We start from the raw sequence: 7,271 nt of genomic DNA on the forward strand, positions 1-7,271 counted from the left end.
CTCATTCGCACACACATATTCTGTCTTAATCCTGCTGACCTTCATTCCTCTCTTCTCTAGAGGATATCTCCACCTCTCCAGGGTTTCCTCAACCTGGTCCCTACTCTCACTACAGATCACAATGTCATCTGCAAACATCATAGTCCATGGGGCCTCCTGTCTGATCTCGTCTGTCAACCTATCCATCACCATTGCAAATAAGAAAGGGCTCAGAGCTGATCCTTGATGTAATCCCACCTCCACCTTAAACGCATCTGTCACTCCCACTGCAGACTTCACCACTGTCACACTACCCTCGTACATATCCTGTACCACTCTTACATACTTCTCTGCCACTCCTGACTTCCACATACAATACCAGAACTCCTCTCTAGGCACCCTACCATATGCTTTTTCCAAGTCCACAAAGACACAATGCAGATCCTTCTGACCTTCTCTATATTTCTCCATCAACACTTTCAGAGCAAACATCACATCTGTAGTGCTTTTTCCCGGCATGAAACCATACTGCTGATCACTAATCATCACCACCCTTCTTAACCTAGCTTCCACTACTCTTTCCCATAACTTCAAGCTGTGACTGATCAGTTTTATTCCTCTGTAGTTACTACAACTCTGTACATCACCCTTATTCTTAAAAATAGGTACCAAAACACGTTTTTTCCACTCTTCAGGCATCCTCTGACTTTCCAAGATTTCATTAAACAATCTGGTTAGAAACTCTACTGCCACTTCTCCTAAGCACCTCCAAGCTTCCACTGGTATGTCATCTGGACCAACAGCCTTTCCATTCTTCATCCTCTTCATAGCTGTCCATACTTCCTCCTTGCTAATCTGTTTCACTTCCTGATTCACTATCCCCACATCATCCAACCTTCTCCCCCTCTCATTCTCTTCATTCATCAGCCCCTCAAAGTACTCTTTTCATCTCCTCAACACACTCTCCTCGCTTGTAAGTATGTTTCCCTCATTATCCTTGATCACCTTTACCTGCTGCACATCTTTCCTAGCTGGGTCCCTCTGTCTAGCCAATCGGTACAGGTCCTTTTTTCCCTCTTTAGTGTCCAACCTTTCATACAACTCTTCATATGCCTTATCCTTAGCCTTCGCCACCTCTCTCTTTGCCATGCTCCTCATCTCCTTATACTCCTGTCTACTTTCTTCATCTCTCTGACAATCCCACTTTTTCTTTGCCAGCCTCTGTCTCTGTATACTCTCCTGTACTTCCTCATTCCACCACCAGGTCTCCTTGTCCTCCTTCTTCTGTCCAGATGTCACACCTAGCACCTTTCTAGCTGTCTCCCTTACCATATCTGCTGTAGTTATCCAGATATTTGATAACTCTTCACTGCACCCCAGTGCCTGTTTTAACTCATCCCTGAACTCCACCTCACAATCACCCTTTTTCAACTTTCAACATTTGATCCTTGGCACTGCCCTCACACTTGTCCTCCTCTTCTTGATCACCAACATCATCCTACAGACCACCATTCTATGCTGCCTAATTACACTTTCCCCTGTCACCACTTTACAGTCTCCACTCTCCTTTAGACTGGCTCTCCTGCATAGGATATAATCCAGCTGTGTGCATCTACCTCCACTCTTGTATGTCACCCTATGCTCCTCCTTCTTCTTAAAATATGTATTAATCACAGCCATGTCCATCCTTTTTGCAAAATCCACAATCATCTGACTTTCTGCATTCTTCTCTTTAGCACCATACCTGCCCATCACTTCCTCATCCCCTCTGTTCCCTTCACCAACAAGCTCATTGAAATCCATTCCAATCACCAATCTCTCACCCTTGGGTACACTCATCACCACTTCATCCAACTCACTCCAAAATTTTTCTTCCTCATCCATCATACACCCAACTTGTGGAACATATGCACTAACAAAATTCATCATTACACCATCAATTTCCAGCTTCATAAACATCACTCTGAAACTCTTTTCACCTCCAAAACACTCTTGGCATACTGTGATTTTGTTTGATTCATGCAATTAAAAACTACCCTAGCTTTCTCCTGTCCCACCTGGAAGTTTCATTTGGTAAAAACAATGATAGGTGAGCAGGGGTAACCTCAAGTAAAGATAGTGGTAGGAGTAAATCTATTTGCAGCATTACATTTTCTGTGTTTCTGCTGGACTTTCATTTACCCGCAATGCCCAGCTACTCAAGGGAATAATACATATTGTACCCCAATTTATTTCAATTTCCAGTTGTAGGGAACATCACTGTTTATCCAGGTAAAGGGTAAGGAACCTTCTAGTTACAGTTAGAGATACCTTGCTTTTAAATACTTGCACCTGGAACTATAGCTCTTTGTTAAATGTTGCCAGTTGCTGGGCCTCACTATCTCCTGAGTTTACGAATCAGGGTAGTTGTATGCTAAGGGAGGTCATGCTTTCTACTAAGACAAATATTTCGATCTTGACATGGAGATAGTTCTCAAATGTGAATTTACTGGTGTCCCTGTCTTGAGCATATAATAAGCTGATTATAATTGCTGACATGTTCATAATTCTCTGTGTTTCTTATATAAGAAGATTGTATAATTGTATGGGCCTACAGGTCCAAGTAATAGTTAATTTGTTTATTATTACTCTTTCACCTCAAAGAGAACATAATAATACTTATTTGCTAACCAGGTAGGTACACTGGACACACAGTTCCTTTTTATGGGTGACACAGAAGCAATTTCTGGTTAAGTTACGTTCTCCAGCTCACACAATAGGCAAACAAGGATAAGGGAGTCAAACCCTGTACCACAGGAACTTCAACCTGAAACCTTAACCACAGTTGAAATGCATCTATGGGTGTACTCACTTTGATACATAATAATATGAAATAAATAAATAAGCTAGATAGATTGATATATTTCAGTTTGATATGCATCTTGTTATACAGATATTGTATAAAAGAACTGTATATCACCAATTTCACTGAGCTGTATTTGTTTAGGTACTATCTAGCTGGAAACAATAAAATCAATATACTGACTGACTGTCACTGATACCAAAATCCAAACTTGTACGGAGAAAAAGAAGTGAAAGGCTGCAAGCAGTTCCAGAATAACAAATAAAAGTTTCAAAATGTTTATTATAGCCATCTGTAAGAGCGCCTTAGCATGTTTTATCACACAGTGTGCTCAGAAGAAATAAAATTAGAATAAGATACCAGACATGATATAATCAATCCTATTAATCAATTATTTATTTCCAACTGCTGACATAGCTTTCAACAAACAGACAGATGTGGTATTTTGATGTATATAGCTCATAGAGAAAATAAATCTATATATCAGCTACTTGCTTTCTTATTTCTCTAAAATTAAAATTAATTATACAACAACGGCTTATTGCCATTCAGAAATGTACATGCTGATTGGACAGCCCGACCAGCATACCCATTTAAATTGAGCATATACAAATAGAAAGAAGTCCATCCACTAAAGTACAATTGAGTGGCCAGACTTCTCTACTAGGATATGCTAAGAGGACAGAGCCAAATACAAGAAAATTAGGTATGCTCTGCAATAATAAAGAAACATAAATGGACCTGATTTTTCTTATATTTATGCACTGTGTCTCCTAAAGTCTTCGCAGACTCTGGTGCGCCTCTCAGTTGTCCAGATTTACACAGAATGTTCACATTTTTGTATCATAGTTTTTGTCTATTCCTCATAAAACTAATTATTTTCTTATGATGCACATGGAATTTAATTCTTTAAATAAAGAGAGACATTTCAAGTTTGGCTTCATTACCTTCAAGAAATGTATTCTAATGCATCACTTCTTCTAGGAACATTCTAAGCTTACAAGAGCACTATTTATATATGTATTTATTTATTTTTTAGAGACTACAAGAAACCTGGACCAAGCCCAACATAATGGGGGAACAAAAGTTAACCTTTAGGAGGTTGACATTCATGATAGTCGACCAGCAGAAGGTAAAATTGTTTTTGGTGAACTTCAGAGGGAGGAATCATAGAAATGGAATATCCTGCATAAGGTCACTACTCCAAAAACATGCCTGGGAATTCCCAAACAGCATTCATGAAAAGCTGGCAATAAGAGCAGCATTAAAACATATGTAAGTGTGCATCAGTGATACCCCTGGTCCTGAGTACATATGCATATAAATACGTCAAACTCCATACTGTGCCAAATGCAATCCACAGACACTGCAAATGTATAGCAAAGCTCCAGCAACAACTCTGTTACAGTGAGTTCAGAGAAAAAGCAGCTGACTCCAAATCCAGCCTCAGACAAGTGACAAGTGGAGTACCTCACGGTTCAGTCCTGGGACCGCTCTTGTTTGGCATCTACTTCTCTGAAGTACAGGCCAACACTAAGGGACTCTGGCTAACAAAGTTTGCAGATGACTGTAAACTGGGAACCATTATTGAATCCCCAAATTATGTGGATATTCTACAAAAGGGCCTTAAAGAAACAGATGCTTGGTGCTAGAGCCATGGGCTCAAGCTTAATGCCAAGAAATGTATAGTTATCCTCTTTGGGAAAAAAACATGTACCCATGAATTACCACATAGGTGGCAGTACACTAAACACCAAAAGTGTGATAAGGGACTTAGGGACACAGGTGGACAGTGGTCTCACCTTCAATAATCACATCGCCACAACAGTCAGGAAATCCTTCTATGTGGCACACCTCATCACTAAGGGCTTTTCATCCAGAAAAAACGAATAATTGTCCCACTGTACTCATACCTCATTAGACCCATTATAGAATACAACACCCCGTTTGGTATGTACCTCTCAAGACATCTGCAACAACTGGAAAGGCCACAGAAATACCTCACTAAAAGAATCACAGGCCTAAAGCAGATGCCCTATGCTGACCGTCTAAAAAAACTGCAGCTATACTCTGTCGCATATCATCTATTCAGAGGCATCCTTTTCTTAATATACAAGGCCATGTCAAACCCAGAGCTGTTGGACATGCTAACCTTAAAGAAATCCCAATCCCTCAGAGCCACATGCTCCAAGGATCTAAATCTTGTCATCACAATGAACAAAACATGCTGGAGAGATAGGTTTCTGACACAGAGACTCCCCAGACTCTGGAATAGACTGCCCAGACATGTCAAGCAGAGTGCCTCCTTGGTCCTCTTCAAAAGGAATCTTGACAATTGGATGGGAGATAGGAAATTCACCCCAGGGATCATATCAATCACCCTGCTAGACAGGTGTCCAGAGAAGTAAATATTGTGGGAAGAAATAGCCAAGGAATTGTTATGGCTAGGCTTGTATAGGCCCTAGCGCCAATAGCCTAGTACCAACCTATGAACTTATGAGACTGAGACATCAACACAGCCTCAGACAGCCAGTGAAGGACTAGTGGCATCAGGGGTGGCCTTAGGTAAACTAGTGCCCTAGGGGGAAGGACTTCATGGTGGCTTCCACTGCCCACCCACTGGTGACCTAGGAAGAAAGGCTCCATGGTGCCCTCCACTGCCCACTCACTGGTGCCCTAGGGGGAAAGGCTCCATGGTACCCCCTACTGCCCACCCACTGGTGCCCTAGGAGGAAAGGCTCCATGGCGCTCCTCAGTACCCACCCCATCATGGCCTGCTCACAGAATATAGATCACTTTTTCCTTTCCTTTTCTCAGAATTTGTCTTCCTCTTCAGTTTTTCTTGCAGTTATTCATTCATTTATTCTTTCTACATGTCTGATTTAAACAAAAATGCATTCTGATAACTGTGGATGAAAAATGCATTCAGTTGGGGGTCTGGTGAATGCCAAGGCCCCCAGAAATCATGGGGGTTCTAGATGCACTGATGTGAATTTTACAAGGTTTTTTTTCTAACAACATTATCATAAAGTGATTGCCTTAACTAAAACCATGATCAAATAAAGAAATTTAGTCTTTCTCTTCAACTGTTTTTCATCATGCTTTCAGCACATCCTAGCTGAGCAAGACACTGTAATAAATGCAGTCAAAATAACATTATTAAGACAAAGCTCTGGGGGGCCCAGAATCCATGAGGTTTCAATATGCTCTGAGATGCATTTTAGAGTTTTTTTAAAGTGATTTTTCAATGTTTTCTAATCATATCTTTGCACCACAGCATGTGTTACACCGTTACCAATTTGTGACCATTGGCTTGTACTTCAAAATAAAAAAAAAAGTAATTTAAAAATATGATTTCCATACACTGAGAAAAACACTAAACTCTGACCTTAGTGAAAACAGTGTAGGAAAGACATATGTTGCAACCATAGACTTTAATGGGTGCACTACTGCAAATGTACAAAGGTGCCCTATTAAAGTATATGGACACAAAACACGTTACCTCGGGGTAACATCACAATAGTAAATGCTAAATTTATCTGGGTTGTAGTTAAAAAACAGACCAAACACATAACAATGTAAAAATGCATTTAGGCACTTGAGTCATCAAATGCTGTGATGTATAGCTTAACATCATAAAATTGCTTTAAACAACCTTTTCATTAAATGATTGCATGAACTAAAAGAATGAAGAAAGAAAGTAAATTAACCTTTTACTCTTTAAAGTTGCTTTTTCCTGCTTACATTCAGCACACTTTAAATAGCGAGGGCTACAGTGTAATAACTGATGTGGAAATAAGTCTATTAATCCATGAGGTTTCTAAATGCTCCGAAATGCATTTGACATTAAAAAAAAAATCTTCATCCAATAACAGCCTGAATGAAACCAAGATTAAGAAAATAAATTAATTCTTACTCTTCAGTTTTGTCTTTTTCTACATCGTTTGGAGTTACAGATGGTCTGCGATGGGTTCTGGAGCTTTTTCCATACTTGAACCGACGATAGCCTGAACAAAAATTATGCATAGGGAAAAGTAATTGAAACTTATTATTTTATTATTCATTTGTATCCAGGTTTTAATGCTCAAAGCTGACCAAACACAGTTCACAATCAACTGAGAAAACAAATGTTTGTGAGGATACATCTAGGAGTGTTGGGAATAGTTCCTGCCTCCAAGCCCCCAACCTCCAAACTGGTAATTACATTCTGTTGTTAAACTGAGATTAAAATTAAGGCACAAATGGCTGCAGTCATATTTCAAGCTGCTGTTGTCATGTCTACATACAGCAGGCCTCCTCACCCCCTACCCCCCAAAAGACAGCCACTTTCTGAGTACCCTTCTGATGTAAGAGACGGACAACACTGAAACAGGAATTACAACATATTTACTGTCAGACACATATAAACAGCTTATTTAGTCTATTATTTCCTCTCCCCCAAAATATAGCC

General features: G+C 39.9%; 1 long non-coding RNA gene across 1 annotated transcript in view; it reads right to left on the minus strand.

Annotated features, from left to right (window-relative positions):
• The window catches only part of LOC122798805, a 146,941-nt gene extending 140,118 nt beyond the window's left edge, over positions 1–6,823 (minus strand). The window contains exon 1 of the long non-coding RNA XR_006364305.1: positions 6,738–6,823. This is a non-coding gene — a long non-coding RNA (uncharacterized LOC122798805). The remainder of the gene's footprint in view (positions 1–6,737) is intronic.
• Positions 6,824–7,271: the final 448 nt, after the last annotated feature.

Source organism: Protopterus annectens, chromosome 3.part1 (genome assembly GCF_019279795.1).
Source record: "Protopterus annectens isolate FY-2018-M chromosome 3.part1, PAN1.0, whole genome shotgun sequence".
Lineage (NCBI taxonomy): Eukaryota > Metazoa > Chordata > Ceratodontiformes > Protopteridae > Protopterus > Protopterus annectens.